The following is a 24,754-nucleotide window of genomic DNA, read 5'->3' as shown; positions in this document are numbered from 1 at the left end:
TCTGCATGTCTTTTTGGCCATATGCATGGATCTGGAAGCATTTTAGAGAATGCTACCGTGGCGGTCCTGGATTTTTCATCTCTTATCTACCTGCCTAAATTTGGCCTCCAGTCCCTCTCTCCTACTTTCCCTGTGTTATTGGTGCCTACAGGTGCCAGGACCACAGGACTACACTGTAAGAGTATCTAGATGTCTTATGAGATCCATTATCTTTGCACTGAGCAGGCGGTTCACTGTGGTGGTCTCCTGGTCATGACAGACCTAGCTATCTTTCTATATTTCTAATAATCAAATCCCCACTAGTATTGCCTGTCTCTTCCTAATAACTGGAGTCCATGCCCACAAAAGGATATCCTCAGTGTGAGAGGATATCATGACATCATCTGGAAAGTAGGTCCCAGCACACTCTATCTCCCATTGCCCCCTCCTGTTCAGCCACAGTGGCCTCCAGAGTCTGTACTCTGTCTCTGAGGGCCATGAGTTGTTTGCACCATATGCGTACATACGCCACCTGCCCACAAGGCAGGTAATTAGAAATGTTTACTTATTACAATGCAAAGAACTGGGTATGCCCCACTCTGCTGCTGCTCTTCTGACTGCATTTTTATTCTTGGGGCTTTTCTATTTAGCTTAAGTTTAGGGTATGTTTGTTAAGTGTATTGAGTTTTCTTTATTCTGTCAGTTGGTTTTCTTGGGGCCTTTGTGCCTTTCTAATTGTTAAATCCAGCGGTGAGCTGGAGCCGGTTCACACCGGTTTGCTAGAACCAGTTGTTAAATTTAGAAGCCCTTTTAGAACCGGTTGTTCCGCGAGGGACAACCAGTTCTAAAAGGGCTTCTAAATTTAACCAGCCAAAAGTGGCGCCTTAGGCACCAACTCCATGGGAGCACCCAAGGGGAAAATTTGGTGGGTGCAGAGCACCCACCGGCAGCTCCCCACCCCACCCCTGGCCCCAGCTCATCTCTGCTCCGCCTCCTCCCCTGAACGCGCCGCCCCGCTTTGCTTCTCTGCCCCCCCAGGCTTCCCACGAATCAGCTGTTCGTGCGGGAAGCTGGGGCAGGCTGAGAAGCAGGCTGCATCTTCCCGCTCAGGCCCAGGGAGGCGGAGGTGAGTTGGGGTAGGGGGTGTGAGCAGGGCCACCCGCTCCGCAGCAGGTAACCTGGCGGGGGGCATGCAGGGGAACCACTCCCCACCCCAGCTCACCTCCACCACCCTCAGCCTGAGCGGGAAGCTGCTGCCTGCTTCTCAGTCCTCCCAGGCTTCCCGCCGAACAGCTGATTCGCGGGAAGCCGGGGGTGGGAGGGGTGGCGCGGAGAAGCAGAGCGGAGCGGTGTGTTCAGGGGAGGAGGCAGAGTGGAGGTGAGGTGAGCTGGGGCCGGGCGCGGGGCGGGGAGCTGCCGATGGGTGCTCTGCACCCACCAAATTTTCCCTGTAGGTGCTCCAGCCCCGGAGCACCCAGGGAAGGTCGGCGCTTAAGGCACCACTTTTGATGTGATCAGTGGGGGAGCAGGCGCTCCCCCTGCACCCCTGCTAGCTATGCTCCCCTGCCCCTAGGAGCCAGAGGGACCTGCCGGATGCTTCCTGGGAGCTGCCCCAGGTAAGCACCTCTGGGACTCCCCACCTCGCCCTCTGGCAGGTGCCTCTGGCTCTTAGGGGTGGGGTGGGCACCCACTACGGTGGCCCACGAGACCCTCCTGCCCAGTTCTGGGGGCAGTCAGGGGACACGGGAGGGGTTTGGATGGGGCAGGGGTCCTGTGGGGGGGCAACGACCCTGTTGTGAGGTGAGGAGGGAACCCGTTAAGATTTTGGCACCTCATCACTGGTTAAATCCCTCAGACTTCTCTTCCTGCAGCCAAGCTCTCAGTGCAGCTAAATTCTCTTTAACTTGGCAGCTCACTCAGTCACTAAACTCTTTCTCACTCTGTCACAGGTTCTTTCTGATCAAGAACGGGCTCTTGCAGGAAGCCTCTAAATTTATAGCTGCAGCTAGACTACATACCCCTGCTATCTCCTGTTGATTACTATAGGCTATCCCTTTGGTCAGGGAAGTATCAGTAATGAGTGATTTACTCAGCTGCTACATTGCTTAACACCTCTAAGGGTGCAGCCTTTTTGACCATGCTTAGAAGTTCAGGTTTTGCTCCACCATTACAAAAATGACCAGAGTTGTAGATCTGGGGGTGTGAGAGAAATATTTCCCAATCTTGAGTGAAAATAGTTATAGCAGCTGGGCTTTTCTAGTTGTGTTTATAGAACATCACACAAAATGCTTAGTTATTAAACTGCATTGTTTTGGGTGAAAACCTCACTCAAGTGAAACAATTATCTGTCATGTATGATTCAAATCAGTGATTTCTCACTGCTGCTTATTATTTCCGCTTAATTTGTTGTGCATTCCGCCTTTGTAAAAAGACATTTGATAAAATTATTTGATTTCAAGGTCAGGAATTTTGTTCAGTTTCTTTTCTTTGTGATGTAGATTGTTTATAAACATAGATTATGTACATTATTTGTGGTTGAACTAGCATTTCTCCTTCTCTGTCCCCTCTCTGCAATATATACACACAAGTGTTTGGCTGGTTAGATTACAAAGGGAAGAGGGATTTCCTTAAGGATGAACCAGTTTGGAACCAGTGAGAACTTGCCTGATTCAAAAAAACATTTGTTCATGTTCACATTGGTTCAGATAAAGAACCAATGTGCCTAACTGCCTGCAAGTCAACAGCTCCTTCTTCCTATGCAATCCTCCAAAAGCATCTCTATTCATCCATCCATCCATCTCGGTTCTTATATAACAACTGTCACTACATTATCAATCCAAACATCCTTCCCTTACTGTGACTAATCAGCCTACAACACACTAAAAGACTTTGGTTCCCTTCAGTCCAACATGGTCACTGAGAAAAGGGAAGGTCACAGAGATGGAGGCAAAGGGCGGAGCCGAAGACTTGCAGGTGATTCATTCAAATGGGGTTACATTTTCAAAAGTGCCTATGTCCCATTTTTTTATTCTCTTAGTCTCGCCAAACAGAACTTCCAAACTTTTTCAGGCTACCTATTTTAATTATTTGGTCCATGACTGGGAAGCAGATATTTTGCGTCCCATACAATGCAATAAATTGTATCTCGACTATCTACATGCTTATTAATAAGAACTATACTAATCAAAAGGCCTTGGAGGTTCACTTTGGATAGCATTTTTATTTATTCACTTTTAAATAATATAATTAAAGACACCTGATTACAACTCTGGGAGCCTTTGACATAATTTAAAAAAAAGCGTACAGCCAAAACAAAATCAGTAGCAAAGTCCACCATGCATAACTCCGTCCCTGACACATCCCTATGGATGTGACTTTCCCCAATAAAACTCCTGTCCTCTATAAAGTCCTCCCCCATCAGGATCCACCCTCTATGAACCCCACCAAGAAGATAGACCTTACAGTATGGACAACAATCTCAGGCTATTTTGAACTGGGAGTAGAAACTTGTTCCATAGCTGAAGACCCTTCATGGAGAAGTCTCTACGGGCATCTTAGTTCTTTATTAAATCAAGATACTTCCAACTGAGAGCTTCTGCTTACAGCATCTGCAACAGTATGGTCTGGGAGAAATGGAGGGTCTCAAGTAGGTAGACCATGAACTCACAGTTTGGATTATTCTCCAAAGCTTCTCCAAATTGTCTGAACTTCTTGTGCCTGATCCAGTCCATGCTATACTTCCATTGAGTTTAGTGGGAGTGAAAAGTAGTGAGCACCATGCAGGATCAAATCTTAAGTGTATTGTAGGTGACTAAATAAACTGTTACCCTGTTTTGGGGAGAAGAAAGGTGGCTTGAGAAACATTATTTAATTTGAATTAACAAAATTTCCAGAATGACTGAAGCACATGTACTCAAGATAGAGTAGTGAGCAAGACATAGATTGAGATGTTTTCAATAGAAAACTGGGACACACATTTCTTAATATTTTATTATTATTATTATTACTATTTATTTTATTATTTATTATTATCAGAGGTTAAGAGGAGGGAGTGAGGGCCTGAACATCAAGAGCAAAAGTTCCTTCAGTGCAAGTGTTTGCTTTGAAATTGGGGCACTCAAGCCTATAACAGGCAGACCACAGAAAAAGTACAGACAGTATATAGTCTAGTGTCCCCAAGACAAGATACTCTATTATTGTGAATAATGTGTTATGGGTTACTGAGGAAGAGCAGAGGTGTACACCTCTGCAACTGACAAATGAAAATGATGGCCACAAAAAGATAGGTAGATAAGACACAAAAATCAGTGGCCAGTCACTAATACTAAACAAGCAGAGCTGAAATTTCTGCTTGTGACATCATAAGCTAAAAATAGAGTAGAGAACAGAACCAGGAAGCCTTGATCATAGTCATTTCTTGTTTTTCTTTGTCTGCCAGATGTCCATCACTGTCAGATAACAATACAGAACACAATCCTGCAAAGTACCATATTTCCTGAGAGGTGCTGCTGAATATTCATGACATTTCAGGAGACACTCAGCACTTTGTAAGGTTGAGTCTGCAGTTGGATGTAAGACAGGGTCTAGCTGAGATCTGTGATTTCCGTCTTTTCCCTCCATTTATTTTTGAACAGCTGAGTAGGATAACTTGATCCAAACATTTTCTTCTAGCTATCTACTGAAAACTGATTCTTTGGGAATCTGTCTTTCTTAGGTCCTTGTATGGCCCAGTCACCATAGTATCTGAGCACCTCACAATCTTTAATGTAGATATCCTCATGAGAAGTAGGGCAGTGCAATTATACCTATTTTACAGATAGAGAACTGAAGCACGGAGAGACTAAAGCCCAGATCTACAAAGATATTTAGGTTCCTAACTTCCATTGATTCCACTGACTTGCCCAAGTTCATACAGGAGATCTGTGTCTGAGCGGGAATTAAATCCCAGAGTCTAGGTTAGTACTCTAAGCACTGGGATGTCCTTCCTCTTTAGGAACTGAGGAACTAAAGAGATCTCTAGAATCAGTAGCTCACTTAAAGTTGGTGAACTACTTCTTCATCTTATCACATCATCTGGAGCCTGGTCTTCATGTAAGCATCTGCTCTCTTGGTCTGCCTGTAGTGGGTCTAAGGCTTACCATCTTCTTTAACGCAATCCATCCAGCTCTTCCTCAGCTTTCCTCGGGGTTTCTTTCTTACCACCTTCCCTGCATGCTTTCTTCCCCAGGTCCTCTTCATTCACTCATCCTCTGTGTGTCCAAACCAGCGAAACCACACTTCTTGAATATTGTCACACACATTATGTCACAGACATCCTAATGCTTTGATTCTGAAATCTGCCCCTTCCTGAAACTCTTTTTTTATTACACAAAGACATCTCATCTCAACACCTGTAGGCATTGAATCTGCCGTCTCTATACTGCCCAGGCTTCTGCACTGTACAGCATTGCGGGAGGTGCACTACTCTTCTATACAGCTGGGCTTTCCATCTCAGTGGTATATGCTTGTAGTACACAATACCTGTGAGGCTACTCCACACTGGTCCAGCACTCCTCAGCACTGCATCTCACATTCAAGCTCACCATGTTCTGTAATCCAGCTGCCATAGTACTTGAACAGACCAGTCTGGTTTAGTCATACTCCATTAATCTCTCCATATAGTTGGTGATCTAGACAAAAGAGTTTGTGACAGGATTAGCATACTGTAAGCCATCATCATGGTATAGTCAATCGATGAAAATGTGCATGTCAAATGTTCACTGTTAAACGGTAGTTAAACTGGTACAGAATCAGTGCCAATCAACCAATAATCAAAAGGCAGTGGATTTTCCTCCTAGTTTACTCTCCTCAAAGACAGGCCCATGCAAGAGGAGAATATCAGGTTCATGGTCTCTTGTGAACCGAGGATCCTTCAGTGGAAAAGGAAAGCTTACCTTTTGGGTGGACCTACCAATATAGGGAGCACATGACAAAATATTTATTTAATGTCAGTTTCAGGTGGGAAGACTATTTATTTAATTTGTGAGTCATCCAATGGTGAGTTTCACTTCAGCCCTCTGAAAACCTTCAGTCTGAATGCTGCTCATTTCAGTGGCAGTAAGATGATAAAGCAAATCCACTGGCTATTTGCTGGTGGGTTATTTTTTTTAATAGCATTTATCTTAGCTATAGTAACATCTGGATATAGCTGTAACATATCCATTACAGCAATTACTTTAAATGCCAGAAATAGCCCAGAGCAGAGAACCTTAATTTATGTTCTACAATATATTGGAATACATGTTCATTTTATGGAAAAATCCAATATGTATTTTAGATGATTAGCACATTTATTAACACTTTTTAACCTATTTTTCTCTCTGAACAGATTCAATCTTACCCCAAATAAGCCGACACATTAGTTATGAAATACTGCGAAGCTGTGTTTCCCTAGCTATTTTACACAATTCTCTGCAGCTTCCTTTTGCAAGACTAGAACTGGCCTTCCAGGAAAGGACTGGAGAGGGATTCTGGGAGATGTAGTTCCCTGTAAGGGACTGATGGGAAAGGCAGGTCCAGAGCACATGACCAAGATAAAATCATGTGACTGGCAGACTATCTATGGGGGAAGCTTGTGGCTCAGTTTGCAGAGAGACCTGCAGGGAGCTGGAGTAATGGCAACACGCCTGTGGATTGGTAGGAGAAAGGAGGACTCCCCTGAGAGGTGAGGCCAGAAGAAAAGGTCTGAGCAGTATAACACTGGAGGCCAGTGTTGGGCCAGTACTTATATAAGGGTTCTAGGCTGAAGACTTCTTAATGAAGGAGGGAGAAATCTCCCTTTCAACCTTGCATTATCAAGGTAAGAAATCATTTAGCCTGGCATGGACAAAGGACTGCTGACTGAGTCTGGGGAGAACAAAAGATTATGGTGTTACATTCTCATGTTAACAGGAGGTCATAGCCTGGGAAGGGCAACAAGGAAAAGGCGAGGCAAGAAGCAGAGGTGTGGGCAATATATAACCTTGATGAACATCAGATTAATAGCAACATAATGGTTTTGAGTAAGGCTTCAAAACACTTCTCTGCCCACCGGGACTACTTGTATCTTGCCCGGATTAAGTTTCAGGAATCTTTTTCATCCAAATGCTCATTTTGTTTGAGCACCTGAAGAGCTGGGTGATGGGGCTGTAGAGGGATATTCTCTACTTAATGCTGGCTGTGAAGTCCGTGGCTTGTTATGACTTCCCAAAAAGACTATAACCTATGCATTGAATCAGGTGAAAGAAATGGGACTGAGTCTTGTGGGATTTCACAGGTGAGTAGTTGTCCATCAAGTCCTCTGAGATATGTTTGCTTGCTTACATCCAAATCTATCCACTCCTGCTAGGTCTTTTACCTTTACGGGTGACTGTGTCTAATAGTTTCAAGTCAGTCCTGCTCACCAGACCTCACTGTTCATTTTTCCTTTCTTTAAATTAAAAGGTTTTTGTTTATTACTTTTGTTTGTTTTTTAAATTAAAGCCCTCCTGTGTTTATATTTTGGGAGCTTTCATAATGGTGGGCTTGCATCTGAAACAAGGGATAATACCCACTGCATAATTTTTAATATGCTGGGGAAAATCCTGCTATGCAATCTACTCCTGAAGAGCACATTGCTTCAGGAACCTTTAGAAACAGTGAGATGTGGTTGGTAACACTGATTTGAAACAAATAGAGGGGCACGTGTTCTCACAGCAGCTGTTGGGAAGTTTGCAGTGCTGGTGAAAATGCAGTGGCTAATACATTGTTCAAGTTCTTACTGATAATGAGAATATTTTAACAATATGCGGAATCCCAACATTGCTAGTGTCGATATTCCAACACAGATAATTAAGGTGATGCGAAAAATATGAAATAGAGTGCTCAGTTTCTTGCTTTTCAGAGGGTTTGATACCTAGATTAGAAACAGCAGACTTTACTAGGTGAGGAAGAGTTCTTTGTCAAGAGAATATAGATGAAAATATTTTATTTTTCTCCAACTTGATTTTAAATATTCTAAACCAGTTGTGGCACCCAGTACAATCAGAATGAGTCACCAGCTTACACGGTGCTCCCTAAAACAAAGCAATCAGTTAAAGCAGTGTATACTATATTGTAGTCTGAGGTGTAGCTTTATTTTTTTTGAGCACAACAATGATGTAGTGAGAATCTGAATCCAGTTGTCATCTTGTTTTGAGGAAATGTGAGTGAAACTGAGAAGAGGCCATAGAGAATGACTTCAAATGTGGATGTCAGTGCAATGAATGATCCAGCAAAGCAGACTCAATTCAAGATAGTAATAGATTGACCTGTTTGTTGACCTGGTTTTGGAAAAAAAGAGGCTGTCAGACACCTATAAAACAGGCAGCAATTGGTTGTTCCATACAAAATGAGAAGCAGAAGTGACTTTATCTTAAGATCTTAGATAGCTTTCATCATCAGTAGCTTCCCTTCTTTAATTTTCTCTGATCTATCAGTGAGAATTCAAAAACACAGGAAAGTGAGATACCACATCTTCTAAATTGCTACGATGCAGTAATAGCTTCAGAGATTAGACATAGCAGAGAAACTGCCATGGAAATAAAAAAGCAGAAACTGACAGAAAATTAGGTGAGCTTACAGCAAGAAGTTCTTGGTATTATAAATGAGCTAAATGGAAAACAAGGTTGAAAGATCATTGGATTGGAACCAATGAATGACGAGATTGAAAATATTTTGATGTAGAAGAACAGCAATTTCAGGAGCCTGTACACACAGATGAAAGAACAATGACAATATCTTGCATGAAAAGATATTAGTCACATTGCTTGGATACTATGGTGAGGAAGGTAGTATAAGAACACAGATTACTAGTGTAAAGGCTGACTTTCAGACTGTAAGGCATTGAAAAAACAGAGGGGCACATGATTTTAATGCTAACGGAGAATAGATTCCAGAAAAGAGAGATGAAAAGCATACTTGCAAGAAATAATTCAGATATTAAGTCAGGGGAAACATTTGGATCTGTGTAGAACCACAACCGTAGCACTTAAAATGATGGTTTACTGAAAATTACAAAAAAAAAAATTTGGTTTCCCATCTGAATTGAGAGATCTGTGTGAGCACGTAAACCGATTGTCATCACCAAATAGGCAGTTGTGAGAACCGGAAGATAAGAGTTCCAATAACATACAGTTGACTGAAGTGAAAACAGTCTGAAATTTCCACTGAATTAAATGAAAGAAATTCAGTGTAGAACAAGAAAAAAGAATCAGGTGGCTAGAAAAGCTGAGTTATGAGAGAAGGTTAGATTAGCTAAATAGCTGTATGAGGGGGTGGGGTAATTGTAAGAGAACATCAGAATGGCCGTACTGGGTCAGACCAAAGGTCTGTCTAGCCCTGTATCCTGCCTTCTAACCTTTGGCCAATGCCAAAGAACAGGTAAGCATCAAGTGATCCATTCCCAGCTTCTGGCAAACAGAGGCTAAGGACAGCATCCCTGCACATCCTGGCTAATAGCCATTGATGGACCTATCCTCCATGAATTTATCTTGTTATTTTTTGAACCCTGTTATAGTCTTGGCCTTCACAACATCCCCTGGCAAAGAGTTCCACAGGGAACAGAGGGAATAGATTTGATAATCTACAAATACTAGCAGGAGGGAGAATTATTTTAGCTTGGTGCAGGGGTTCAACATCATTAGTAGGAATTACTATCTGATAGCACAGTAGTATCTGGAAACTGTGGAGTAGTCTCTCAGAGGGAATGGTGAAGCCCCATTGTTAGGCACATTTAAAACTAGATTACCAAAAAACAAAAAAATAATTGCAGGGAACAATTCTGCATTTGCAGGGAGATGGATTGGATGATCTAATTCTTCTTTCCCATCTACAGCTTGTATGATTTGATGAGCTATCCTGAGTGAAGCAAATGAAACTAGGAAATTCAGAAGAATAAGTGTCAACAGCCAGGAGTGAGCCAGAAGAGGAATGTACTAATGATGCTGCTAATTCTCATGGGAGCTTTGGCTTCTGCTGCTATTGTGCCACTAGTGTTTAATAACTATAACAAGGAAACTTTGGTGTTTGACATTTATGAAAAATAATGGTCTCTAGATTCAGGTCCAAGTGTCTGACATAAAAATAAACATTTCCTCAATGTAGTTAATAGGAATAAATACAGGCATGGGTTCTGTAATGATGTCAGTACTGGGTGGTAGCAGTGGAGACTATTAATCAACAGATCAGCCTGGTTAGTCAAGAGCAGCCTTTCAGTGAGAGTAAATAAAACTGGGGCTGTGGTTAGCATCTACATAAAAGAACACAGGAAACACACAAGAAAGAGATGGGCATGAATCTGAACACACCTCAATTTGGGGCTGATGTGTATAGCTCAGGCTCATCTCTAAAAAAACATGTCTACTAGCTTTTAAACTCAATTGCTCTCATTCAGACTGTTGTTTTGCAGGTGAACTTATTCTTATGCTTTTGCCTTAATTAAACAATATCAAAATTGTCACATGGCTAAATTAACTGAATATTATTTGGGTAACTTGCCAACTTCCATGGGGCATGTGCCTGTTTTCTCACTTGCATTTACAAAATACATATTGATCCAGTAATTATTAATAAAATATGGACAGGGAAGCTTTTTTATTTCTAAACTTTCTCTTCACATAGCATCTTAGGAATTAATGGCAGGAATTGGGATCTCACTGTGGTGCACTTTTGGAGAATAGACACATGTAAAGATAGTGCTGTGTCTTCTGGAACAGAGTAATAAATATAGAAGGCAATAGGAATGGTGCCTGAATGAGGATTGTAGAACTAGACCCATCTTTATCCCCTTTTGATCTTCAATGTGCTTTAAATGTTAATTGATCCTCAGTTACACTACCTATGTTGAACAGATGAGGGAAACTGAGGCAGTGAAGACAAAACAATTAGAAATAGCCACTCCATATTTGGGTTCCCTGAGGCAGAAGGACCTACTACTTCCCCTTTTCTCTGTTCAAGAAGCAGGGCAGTATCACTACTGAGCTCTTGAGAGAGCTCCAGGAATAGGACCTATTGCCCTGCCTGCCAGCTCATCGTGGTCACTGTGGAGTGTGGCCTGCTGACCAGGAGATGTGTCCATACTAATTGGCCATTCTGTACACTAGTGTTTGCAATACATGTTAGCTGCAGAAACACTGTACTCCTTGCCAAATGTGCACAGCAGGATGGTCCATGTATTTGACCATGGGTGAATTTGCTTTATCATCTTCCCTCCCCCACTCAAACATAACACCCTTCCAAAGGGTAGGATTTCACATGCAGGTTTGAAGATCTGAGGCCACTAGAATTCCTAGACAGAAGAGGCCATGTAAAATACTGTCAGCATGCTACATTGACAACACCATCGATATCCGTGAGAGCTATGCTGTGGATAGAGGAGCTAAAGATGGAAGTAGAGCGTGGTGTTCGGGAGGTTCAAACCCGAACTCTCTGTAATATTGGCTTCTGTGTGAATTTTCTTATTTCATTTGAGTTACAAATAAATGTAATATGACGCTAAAATTGTTTGAACCTTCACCAGGCAATGGATGGATTTCAATGTATGCAGGATTGGGCTAATATTATTTCCCAATACATGATACAAAATATCTCTTCTGAATTAGACCATTTAAGAAAAAGTGGTGTCTGAAACCATGAAAGCAGCGATCTGTGCTTCTAAAATCATACCTTTTACAAATATTTATTTTTCTTTTAAATTGGCACATTTTAAATTGGTCACTTTTAGGTTGATGAGCTGGTATCCACTACTCCCTGAAAGCTTCTGGAACCCACATTGCTTATTCGGGGGGAAAAAGGCCAATACATAAGCTGACTTTCCTTCAGAAGCTAACAGTAGCCTGTTTGGGCACCAGTTATGGGAGGATCTTAAGGCAATTTTCTGGACCACCAATAGGTGGGTCAAAGAGTTGCCTCTGTTATCTGCACCAGGACTCAGCAGGTTTGAAACCCTGACAGGTAGGGAAGAAACATCTGAACCAGACAGGTTCCTAATTTCATGTATTGTAGTAACTAAACTAAATAGCTTAACAAAAAGCATATATTGGAAATACATGTAGGCAAATTAAATGAAAGTGGGTTAATATCAAATTAATCTAATCCTTCATTTGTTTCAGTTTTTGAAGATAGTGGCCTGATTGGGTCCTCTTCCGGAGTTTTAGTGAATCAGAATGTGGTACACCCCCTCTGAAGACATTTTCATTACCCAGTGGAGTTTGATTAAGTCATCTTCATGCAAACAAAAAAAGCATGGTGTGAAATTCTGTGGATCCAAAAATATAGCCAATCAACAGGCCAGTCAGTATTCTGAGACTTTTGAGGTCATGGATTGGTCTACAGGTATTATTTCCAACACTGCACAAAAGTCCCAGCTCAAAGATAGCTTTAAAAAATGCAAACAAATATTAATTTCATACATTCAGTCCCTTGCTCCCCTCCCCCCCCAACACACACACACACAGAGGAACAGGTCATAATTCCTTGACTGTTCTTGTTCTACAGATAGATGCTTATAATTTCCTTTTTATATTTTGTTGTTCAGTATTTCAGCTCTGAATAGCATTTCTAACCCACAAAATTTGGGCAAAAGGTTAGACTTTAACCCAGTCAGAGCAAAAAGTCTTTTCCTCCTAAAATCACACTCTTTTGGGGGTTCAGTTTTCATATACAGGCCCACCTACCTCACAACTTTTTGCTCTTAGACCAGGAAATTCTTTGCTACTCTTCAGCCCAGAAAAAATGTTAATAACAAAGTTTTAAACACTTGCAAAGTGGTGTCAAACTTCATACTACTTAAGATTAATTAACTGGTGAGCACTGTTCCCTCTAAGCTGTGTGCATGGGCGTGCGCACACAGATTCTAAACCCCGCATACGCGGCGAAACACTGAACGCACAAAAATTTGCACAAAAGCACAAAAATTTGCACACAAGAAATTTTTTGCACACATGGCCTGTCAAAAATGAGAGGGAACATTGCTGGTGAGCTGTTACTGGGAAAAAAGTAGTGCTAAATGAATGAGTCTTTACATTCTATGATAAAATAATGAAAGATTAAGCTGTGGACCATGCTAGAGTAGGAGGAGCTCAGAGAAGTAATTTGTGCTGACTCCACTAAAATTCTCACAGTGAAGTCACAAGCCCATCGCCCTGTGTTAGATTGCAAGCATGCCATGCGTTCTCCATGCCTCTCCCACTTTTGAAAGGCTAGTGGAGCAGGCTTGTGCATTTGATCCCCAGCTCAATTTTTACCTAGACCCCGTGCAGAGATATATATGGCTAGGAGAAAACTCCAGGAGCCCTCTCCCTTCTCCCCTCCTCCTTTTCCCCGGTATGCACTCATGAGCAGATGTCGCAGGATGCCTGGTGTCTCGGTATTCCTAATAAAGGGTTAAGTTGTGGCCAGCTCTTATGCAATTGTGAAGAGATGTGGGGAGATAGGACTGTTATGTCTTGCATGACCCATATAATGCTGCTGGTCTGCATCATATCCTCAAGGTTGTTCAGGGATAACTACTGAATTGGCTCCTCAGCAGCAATTCATAGAAGGACCAGGAACTTATCTAGTGGTCAATGCTGGGCTTAGAGGGGAATGTGACCCAAATATTACAAAATTCCTAGCTGTCCAAACAAAAGGGACCTCAAAGAATAGTAGCTAGTTTGATTTAACACACTGTAAAATGGTTGCTGTGTTTCCCCACAGCAACCAGATAGGTGGTTATCTTTGGGTGGTGGATTAAGGGCCTGATCCAAGACCCACTGAAGTCAGTGGACCCATTGATTTCAGGTTTCAGAGAATCAGGCACAAAGTAATCCTTTCTAGAATTTCTTCATCTCTGACCAGAATATATAGTGCCCAGCAGCTTCCATTTCCTCAGTGGGAGCTGCCAAGTATGGAAATTGGATATATATTCAATAAATACAGGATTGGGCTCTTTTAAAGTTAATGGCCAAATTTTCATTGCATTAAGTATGTCTAGGAATGACCTTTATACTTATGAAGAGCTTTGGGATGAATGAAGCTATACCCTTCTGTGTGAGGTAACAAAACAGAACAGAATCGTTAGACACAGAAAAGACCTGTTTGTTTGACACTGTTCCAGTTATAACTATTAGTTTCAAAACCTTCTAGAGAAAAGCAATATTTGTAATTTTAACTCTACAGCTTGTGAACTTGTCTGTCCATCAACTTCAACCTTTCTAGCTGACATCTTGTATCCTGGGAAGCACTGAAGTACCAAATATGACCCAGCATTTTTTGATTCCCTTGAAGCAACCTTTTGTTAACAGAAATGCCTCCCATCCACGGATACTCTCCCCAAACTGCTCTTAGGCCACAATGCGTATGACAGAGTCCTAGTGTGCCAGTCACTGAATTTCCTTACCATTCGAATGCAAATAGTTGTTTATTATAAAGGGAAGTTTGCCATTGCTGAGCATGTTGCCACACAGTATCTATGTAGTCAGCATATCTCTACCCCAAATACTGAATTTACAAACAGGCTAAAAATGAATGCCTTGCATCAGCTTTAATTTTTTTTAATGCAGTGACCCATTCTACTGCTGTGTAATAACAGGTCCCAGTGTGACAATTAAAATAAATCACCCAACAGAATATGCCATTAGATGCATTCATGCCTCATCAGTAACTGAATTGTCTTATATGATATATCTCAAGAAAAGGTTTATAACTTTAGCCTGGTCTCCCCAAAGCACAAAATGATTAATAACAGGCATCCCATATTCTGGAATACTGTGAGAATGAAACAGCTGAAATCAAATAAAAAACTCTTATTTATTGGTTGACAGGCTATTTTATTCTTAATTAAACACCAGTGTGCGGGTAATTTTCAGCCAGGAATAATTAATCTAAAATGGAACCGGCTAAGTCATCTGACACTGTTTCAGCTGTCACAGCTCCTAGCACTTCTGTCATGAACAAACTAAAACGTACAAAAAATGAATTAAAATATGCATATTGCTAAGTCAAATCACATACTGATTTTTACTCCACCTGAAGACCTGGCTCACATTTTCTTTGAGCATAATCCATCAAGTGAAGCCAGCAGCATTTTTATGCATGATCCTCAGAGATGCATATGGAATCCCACAGACTATATGCTAAAGTGTATGGGCAATCTAGAATGTGAAACTGAATTTTACAGGTACAGTAGATTGGTAATTAAAAGTTTGTATTTCTAAGTGATGTAAAGATTTCATGAATTTAGGAAGGGCCCAATTAGCTTTCTTCCAGCTCTCTCCAGACTCGGTTCTGGGAGCTTTTGGAATTAAAGTGTTTATAGTGACCAGACTTTCTCTTACTTGTTTTTACATAGAATAGGCAACCACTCAACTACTTTCCATTCCAGAGCAGAAAGGGCACTTAGTTTATGGGTTTTTCACTTTCTGTTTTCCCTTCACCCCATTCGGGTCAGCAAGTAACCAGGCAGTTAACCAATGGGCAAAGGGTGAGTTTGCTTCCCTTCTCTGAAGAAGGCATACGCAACAGAATGAATGTGCCTGATGGCAGCCTGCATGTGCCTATTGGCTTGCAGCTCTAGACTTTGATCCTTGAATGACTCTTGAGGCTAGGGTCAGAGCACACAAAGCCAAGCCAGGTCTTCAGGTCAGACCTCAGTGACGGATGTAGAAAATGGGCTTATCAGACCCAACCTACCTCAGGCTCAGCCCATATGAGATTTGGGCTCTCTAAGAAGTCCACCAAGTAGAACACAGTGTGCATGTTGGATTAAACACTCAACTAGGATGGCTGATTAAATTAACCCAGCTTGTTCCCTTCATGGCCATGACAGCTCTAACTTTTATTAAAGAAATTAGGTTCCAACCCCTGCCGTTGACGAGAGAGAACAGGGAAAATCTAGTGTACCTTCTCCAATAAATGTGCCAGAAAGCATGAAGAAGATTGTAGTGGAAATGAACCTAAACTGAAACATGCATTTTCCCTTCTTTTCACAGTGCACATCTTGTGTGTTCCTAAAAGAGCACACTAATATGTAGTCTAATGCCATCAACAGCCTAACTAATAACTGATTTATATATTCTTAGCTTTTGATGAATTCATTAAATTCTTTTAAAAACCTGATTCTTACTGAAGATAAGCCAATGGTGTGCTTAACAGGATATTAAAAATATTAGAACTTGAAAATAAGCATAGACTAGCAGGGTTATTATACAGTACTTACTCCAAATGTTGAAGCTGAACACCAGATGCAGTTTTGCATAATAAAAGCAGCTAGTGATTAGCCCTCAGAGGCCCCATGATGGCTGAATAATAAACCCATTTTTCAAAGCTGTCTGATATTTTTTTCTTTCCCCTACAAACACCCTATTTTAAGACTAAGCTTCCTACACCATCTTGTAGCCTAAATTTAATTTGTAATCCTTTTCAAAACAATGTGATTCTCCACATCTGACATACAATGTTGGGGGAGGAAACCATTTATATGTGTTATAATTTTATAGAGATTATATTCCTAACTTGTATTTTTTTTATCTAAAAATAGAAGAAAAATGTTCAGATGTGTGGGCAAAATCCTCAGCTGGTATAAATCAGCGTTGCTTCACTGACATTTATGGAGCGATGCTGATTTACTCTAGTTGGGGATGTGGCCTGTTCTGCTTAGCAGGCCTAGTAGTTTAGGGAAGGAGGTGAGGAGGGGAAAGCCATGTGCTGTGATACAGAGGAGCCACACCTTTTGAGGCATGTGGAAATTAAGTAATCTCCCTGTTTAGTCTCAGGCTCAAGGAGATTTATGCACCCACTGCATGTGTCCCTGTTTTGCACATTCCTCCTAATAGATAAGGCAAGCTCATGATGCTACCCTGCTTCCACACTGGTATACAGAGCAGACTTAACTTGCTGGAGGAGTGCCTGCCCTGCACACTTTTCAAGACTCAATCCCTCCCTGAGCTGTGGTGCACTAGAGGGAGCTGACAATAGACTGAACGCATGTCAGTCTCTGTGGAGATCCTGGCGTCTAGCCCTCTGTGAAGAGAAACTGAGAATTCAGTCCTTTAGCTGCAGGGGAGTTGCTGAAATCAAAAGGTACCAGACTTCATTCCCTGGGGCTCAGAATAGGATAGCCCAAAACACATCACTTCACTTTCCCTGGGGAGCAGTGGTTCTCCAACCTGTCATCAGATTCTGGGCTTGGGAGTGGGGAGAAATGGTTTCTCAATTATTTGCCACTCATCACTTGGATTAGCTGCTCTCTGTGATGTTGGTCAACGCAATTTCTAAGCTGGTGTCTCTCCTGGATGTTCTTTCACATGAAGACAAAAGTAGGATCCACAACTTGGCCAGAAAGATAATATAGTGACAGAGAGTCTAAGAGAAGTGAAGTAGCGTATTGTGAATGAAGATAGCAGAAAGAACGAGGAGTAATTCTGGCACCTTAGAGACTAACAAATTTATTTCAGCATAAGTTTTCATGGGCTAAAGCCCACTTCATCAGATGCATGCAATGGAAAATACAATAGGAAGATATATATAAGAGAACATGAAGAAATGGGGGTTGCCATACAGACTCTTAATGGGACCAATCGATTAAGGTGGGCTATTATCAGCAGGAGAAAAAAAAAACTTTTGTACGGATAACCAGGATGGCCCGTTTGAAACAGTTGATAAGAAGACGTGATTAACAGTAAGGGGAAAATTAGCATGGGGAAATCGTTTTTAGTTAGTGTAATGACTCATCCACTCCCAGTCTTTATTCAAGCCTAATTTAATGGTGTCCAGTTTGCAGATTAATTCCAGTTATGCTGTTTCTCGTTGGAGTCTGTTTTTTAAGTTTTTTTTGTTGAAGAATTGCGACTTTTAGGTCTGTAATTGAGTGTCCAGGGGGGTTGAAGTGTTCTCCGACTGGTTTTTGAATGTTATAATTCTTGACCTCTGATTTGTGTCCATTTATTCTTTTGTGTAGAGACTGTCCGGTTTGGCCAATGTAAATGGCAGAGGGACATTGCTGGCACTTGATGGCATATATCACATTGGTAGATGTGCAGGTGAAAGAACCTCTGATAGTGTGGCTGATCCTATGATGGTGTCCCTTGAATAGATATGTGGACAGAGTTGGCAACGGGCTTTGTTGCAAGGATAGGTTCTTGGGTTAGTGTTTTTGTTGTATGGTGTGGTGTGTGGTTGCTGGAGAGTATTTGCTTCAGGTTGGGGGGCTGTCTGCAAGCGAGGACTGGCCTGTCTCCCAAGATCTGTGAGAGTGAGGGATCGTCCTTCAGGATAGGTTTTAGATCTTTGATGATGCGCTGAGGAGGTTTTAGTTGGGGGCTGAAGGTGATGGCTAGTGGCGTTCTGTTACTTTCTTTGTTGGACCTGTCCTGTAGTAGGTGACTTCTGGGTACTCTTCTGGCTCTGTCAATCTGTTTCTTCACTTCGGCAGGTGGGTATTGTCGTTGTAAGAATGCTTGATAGAGATCTTGTAGGTGTTTGTCTCTGTCTGGGAGGTTAGAGCAAATGCAGTTGTATCTTAGAGTTTGGCTGTAGACAATGGATCATGTGGTGTGGTCTGGATGAAAGGTGGAGGCATGTAAGTAAGTATAGAGGTCAGTAGGTTTCCAGTACAGGGTGGTGTTTATCTGACCATCGCTTATTAGCACTGTAGTGTCCAGGAAGTGTATCTCTTGTGTGGACTGGTCCAGACTGAGGTTGATGGTGGGATGGAAATTGTTGAAATCATGGTGGAATTCTTCAAGGGCTTCTTTACCATGGGTCCAGATGATGAAGATGTCATCAATGTAGCACAAGTAGAGTAGGGGCATTAGGGGACGAGAGCTGAGGAAGCGTTGTTCTAAGTCAGCCATAAAAATGTTGGCATACTGTGGGGCCATGTGAGTACTCATAGCAGTGCCGCTGATCTGAAGGTATATATTGTCCCCAAATGTGAACTAGTTATGGGTGAGGACAAAGCCACAAAGTTCAGCCACCAGGTTTGCCGTGACGTTATTGGGGATGCTGTTCCTGATGGCTTGTAGTCCATCTTTGTGTGGAATGTTGATGTAGAGGGCTTCTACATAGACAGTGGCCAGGATGGTGTTTTCTGGAAGATCATATGAATGAAGATAGTTAAGTAGGTTAGAGACCCTAACTTCTGTAAATGGTTTATATGAGAAACCCTGATTTTTGCCCCCTGCCTATTTAATGCCCATTGCTTTATGCCTTCTGTTACCCCTACCTCTTCCTTGGCTCTCAGATATTAAAACTTCCTCTGTATCTATATTGCTCTCTTCTTTACTCTTATTGTATGCAGCAGTCTTTAAATAAGGTAGCAGTCACCTTGATAGACTTGGAAAGAAATTTATTTCAAAGTCACCATCTCCTGATTATGATTCTACTGTTCACCTTTCTCTTTCAAGATGCTGCCATTGTAGGTGAGCTCCCATACAAGTGAAGACAGTTGAGTATAAGCTCATGCCTCAGGAAGACTCTATTATGTTATCCTTTCAAGTGTTTGTAACTAGGAGCAGTCTAGGTTTGGTGCAGATATGGACAAACAAGAACATACTGCAGTGACAGATTTGGTTCAGTTATTTGACAGTCAACAAGTATTTTTGTTTTAGTGACAGTTATCTGTAGTCTGTTGGGTCTGCAAGCTGGTGGCAAGACACTAGAACAGACTTAACCAACCCATCTGGTGCCTGGAGTTATTGTGTATTTGTGTGCTGCATATTATTGTTGCCAAGGCTGTAACAAAAAAAAAACCAAAACAAAACAGCCTTTTGGGGCTCTGAGGCAGTTGCTTTGCCAGGTAAGGTCAAAAGAAGCCAAGCCAATAGGGCTGTGATAAGATTCCGAGCTGAAAGTCACTTTTTGCAAATATGTAACCTGTGGTGGCTGAAATGGAAAAGAGATGGAGTTCAGAAGAGAAAACTGACACACATCATGAACAATTCTGCAAAGGCTGCAATGGGCACCAGTTAAAAGAATCCAACAATGCCATATTATTTGACTCTTCCTTTGCTTGGAATGGGTTATATTGTGGGTACTGTGGTAGAATCAAATAACCTCAGTGTAATGCATTTCCTTTTTTTAATAACTCACATTGAAATCCTTGGCAGAAAGTTTTCACATTGTATTGGTTTTCCCTTCCAAACCCTTTCTTTCTATTATTGTTGTTTATTATTGGGGTAGCAACCAAAAGCCCTGTGTGCTATTTGTGAGGATAATAAAACTCAGAACAGAAACAGTTCGTGAAATTATAGCATTCACATGTGGCACCATTGCTGCATTCACATTCACTATTTAGTATTTATATGTGTATTAGGGAATATGTGACAGATCATAGACAAACAACAAGACAGATCCCTGCTCAGAGAAGCTTGCAATTTAAATTAGAATTAATAGAAGAAATGATCATTTTAAAAAAAGTGGAAGAGGAATTAGGATGAATTGAACGTTATGAGGTACCACAGCATAATATAATGAGATGTGCTTTATGTCCCATATCATTGTATTAATGCTCTTTTATTTTTAAATACACTTTAAATAAATCTGATATTGTTATGGCAGATGTTACCAGATGTCACTGTTACATAATCTTCCAAGTATTCTTAGTAAGTGAACAAGTTTTTAATCCCGGGAGAAATGCTGTATCATTGTGGATTTTTTCATTATGTTGTTGTTGTTGGTTCAATTGGTTGTTTTGTTGTTGCAGGGGTCTTCTGTATAAAGAGAAGCTGTGGAGAGCAGCAGATGGGTTTGTTCTCTGTTACTGTAAATGTGTGATGCAATGTGGATTCCTGGAAACCAAACATTGGTGTGAGAGCAGAGGCAATTTCCTGCATGCTGTTTGTGACTACCCCTGTTCTAGGACTTGTGTATGTATGTAAATAAAATAATTTACCCTTACAATAAACCCAGACTCCATGTTGCTGATTTTGCCACCACTGGGAAGCCAACCTGCAAGGCCACAGACATCTGCTACCATTTGGCAGAGGGGTGACACTGGTGAGAATGAGAACTGGTGTTGGAAGAACTGGCAGCAATATATTATGGAGCCATATAGGCTGACTCCTGGAGAGTCATTGATGTCAGATTCCCATGCGGGTCCAAGGGTCCACGCATGTTCTGATTGCAGGATCAATGTCAATGTTTGGAAATAAACCCAGGTCAGCAAAGTAATTAAAAAAACATGCTACTTGTTGGGATAGCATTATGCATACTGTAGAAGAGCTAGTAGGACTGTAGTGTTGTTGTAGCCATATTGATCCCAGGATATTGGAGAGACAAAGTGGGTGAGGTAATATGTTTTATTGGGCCATATTCTGTTAAGAACATAAGAATGGCCATACTGGGTCAGACCAAAGGTCCATCCAGTCCTGTATCCTGTCTACTGACAGTGGCCAATGCCAGGTGCCCCAGAGGGCATGTATAAGTAGGGGCATAGCGAGCAGATCGAGGGACGTGATCGTTCCCCTCTATTCGACATTGGTGAGGCCTCATCTGGAGTACTGTGCCCAGTTTTGGGCCCCACACTTCAAGAAGGATGTGGATAAATTGGAGAGAGTCCAGCGAAGGGCAACAAAAATGATTAGGGGACTGGAACACATGAGTTATGAGGAGAGGCTGAGGGAGCTGGGATTGTTTAGCTTGCAGAAGAGAAGAATGAGGGGGGATTTGATAGCTGCTTTCAACTACCTGAAAGGGGGTTCCAAAGAGGATGGCTCTAGACTGTTCTCAATGGTAGCAGATGACAGAACGAGGAGTAATGGTCTCAAGTTGCAGTGGGGGAGGTTTAGATTGGATATTAGGAAAAACTTTTTCACTAAGAGGGTGGTGAAACACTGGAATGCGTTACCTAGGGAGGTGGTAGAATCTCCTTCCTTAGAGGTTTTTAAGGTCAGGCTTGACAAAGCCCTGGCTGGGATGATTTAACTGGGAATTGGTCCTGCTTCGAGCAGAGGGTTGGACTAGATGACCTTCTGGGGTCCCTTCCAACCCTGATATTCTATGAGGGAGTGAACTTAACATAGTTCCCCTTTCTGAAACTAAATGCCACAGTGTTGGGCTTTTGAGGTGTTCTTCCCACCACAGGAATGTTAAACGTTATTATATTATGGTCACTATTTCCAAGTGGTCCTGTTATAGTTACCTCTTAGACCAGATCCTGTGCTCCACTCAGGACTAGATCGAGAGTTGCCTGTCTCCTTGTGGGTTCTTGTACCAGCTACTCCAAGAAGCAGTCATTTAAAGTATCGAGAAATTTTGTCTCTGCATTTCGTCCTGAGGTGACATGTACCCAGTCAATATAGGGATAATTGAAATCTCCCACTACTATTGAGTTCTTTATTTTGATAGCCTTTCTAATCTCCCTTAGCATTTCATCATCACTATCACTGTCCTGGTCAGGTGGTCGATAATAGATCCCTACTGTTATATTCTTCTTAGAGCATGGAATTACTATCCATAGAGATTCTATGGAACATGTGGATTCATTTAAGATTTTTATTTCATTTGATTCTACATTTTCTTTCACATATAATGCCACTCTCCCCCACCCCCCCTGCATGACCTGTTCTGTCCTTCTGATATATTTTATATCCCGGAATGATTGTGTCCCATTGATTGTCCTCACTCCACCCTGGTTTCTGTGATGCCTATTATATCAATATCCTCCTTTAACACAAGGCACTCTAGTTCACCCATCTTATTATTTAGAGACAAGTTTTTGAGCCTATTCAGAGCTCTTTTTTGGGTCTTGAAGAGACTGATGCTTCTCCAGTTCCTCCTCTTACTGTAGATCAGAGATTATCTGAAGACGAGATGAAGGAGAGTGGGTAGTAGAATACAGATAGGGACCATAGTTGAAAAACCTCCAGTTATGAAGGGTAAGTAACTTCCCTTTTGTCTTCAAATGCTGGACCCTATGTGTATTCCACTCTGGGTAACCGAGAGCAGTACTTTAAAGAAGAGGAGAGTGTGAGGATGCAGGTGCTTGCAGAACTGCCATTCCAAAGGTTGTTTCAGTGGAGCAGTCTTGGACCAGAGCATAATGTCTTGTGAATGTGTGGACAGAACTCCACCTTGCTGCCTTGCAAATAACAGAGATACTTCATGAAGTTCCGTTTCTGAGACTGGCTGTGCTGTCATAGAGTGAGCCTGTTCCCCATGTGGGGCAGGAAGGTATGCCAGCTGATAACAAAGTAGCAGATGGTCAGAGATCCACTTGGAGATCCTCTGAAAAGAAGCAGCTTGTCCTTGGACTCATTCTGCTATGACAACAAACAGCCTAGGTGACTTTCTGATCTGTTTTGTTCTCTGTAGGCAAAATGCAAAACCTTATCTCTCATCAAGGGAATGAAGTCTCTTCTCTACGCTGGAGATATAGGGCTTCGGGAGGAATTCAGGACAGTCTGGTTTATATGACATTCTAGAAGTACTTTGGGGTGAATTTTGGATATAGTTGTAGCGAGAACTTGTCTTTATGAAATAGAGTGTAAGGGGGAGTTTGCCATTAGGGCCCCCAGTTCACCTGCCTGTCTGGCCAAGGTGATGGCAACAAGAAAGGCAAACTAGATAGACAGGTGAAGCATTAAACAAGTGGCCAGTGGTTCAAAAGGTGGCTTGGTAAATGCTGAAAGTACTAAATTAAGGTCCCATTGAGGGGTTGTTCAGATTAAGCCCTTTGGGAACCTAGAGGTGTTTGGTGAGTAAAAACAGAGTAGCCATCCGTTGGTGGGTGAAATGTGCTGATTGCCAACAGGTCAACCCATATTGACCTGGGGAAAGACCCATTTTCCTGAGCGTAAGGAGGTAATCTAAAATATCAGGAACACCTGTTGTCTCAGGAGACATACAGTGTATCCAGATAGAGAAATGTTTCCTCTTTGCTAGGTAACATTTACTTTTGGAGTCCTTTCTGCTATTAGGAAGAATGGCTTGCACAGTTTTGGAACAGCAGTGTTCTATGTCTGATGCTCATCCAAATACCAAATTGTGAGGTGAAGAGCTTCAGGCTTGGGATGTCTGACCCTGCCATTCTCTTGAGACAAGATGTCCGGTGTGCGTGCCGATGGATGGCCAGGCTGACATAAGCAGAAAACCTGTGAACCAGAACTTCTTGGATTATTTGGGTGTGATGAGAATAACTCATGGTCTTCTGCAGTACTCAAGGAAGTAGTGTGATAAAAGAAAGGCATAGTTCAAATGGACCCTCAAAGGGAGTAGATCATTTTCTCTGGAGAATAAGACCTGAGCTTTCCAGGAACTGTATGTGCTGCACTTCCTGTTTGTCTGGGAGGCGAACAGCTCCTGGGTAGGGTTCCCCACTGATTGAAGATACTTTTTCACCACTGTTCTGTGTAACTCCCCTTTGCAGTTGGTGGCAAAGTGCTTGCTGAGGCTGTCTGCCAGCAAATTCTGCGTTCCTGGGGGGGTACGCTGCCAATAAGGTACAGTGGTTCCTGATACACCAGTTCCATAGACTGACCACTTCAATACACAGGGGAATGGATATTGCTCCTCTCTGTTTATTTGTTTATGTAGAATACAGTTGTCATATTGACTGATGTTATGAGAATGTGGTGAGACTGGATTAATGGTAAGAATGCCTTGTATGCTTCTTGGACTGCTCTGAGATCCTGGTTTCTGGGGCATCCAAGTGCACTGTGCTGTGCACCCGTCAGACCAAGCCTCCCAACCTAACAAAGAGGCATCTGTGATTATTTTCCTGTTAAGTGCAGGCAGGGCCATCCCTAGGAGGGTGTGGGGCCTG

At 42.1% G+C, this 24,754-nt stretch overlaps 1 long non-coding RNA gene across 1 annotated transcript in view; it reads left to right on the top strand.

The window, feature by feature from the left end:
• LOC140908143 (uncharacterized) overlaps window positions 1-20,837 on the top strand; it is a 116,507-nt gene extending 95,670 nt beyond the window's left edge. Inside the window, exon 3 of the long non-coding RNA XR_012157776.1 lies at window positions 20,696-20,837. This is a non-coding gene — a long non-coding RNA (uncharacterized LOC140908143). The remainder of the gene's footprint in view (window positions 1-20,695) is intronic.
• Window positions 20,838-24,754: the final 3,917 nt, after the last annotated feature.

This window comes from Lepidochelys kempii, chromosome 3 (genome assembly GCF_965140285.1).
Source record: "Lepidochelys kempii isolate rLepKem1 chromosome 3, rLepKem1.hap1, whole genome shotgun sequence".
Lineage (NCBI taxonomy): Eukaryota > Metazoa > Chordata > Testudines > Cheloniidae > Lepidochelys > Lepidochelys kempii.
The sequence above is the reverse complement of the archived record's forward strand: the minus strand, read 5'-3'. Positions and strand labels throughout refer to the sequence as shown.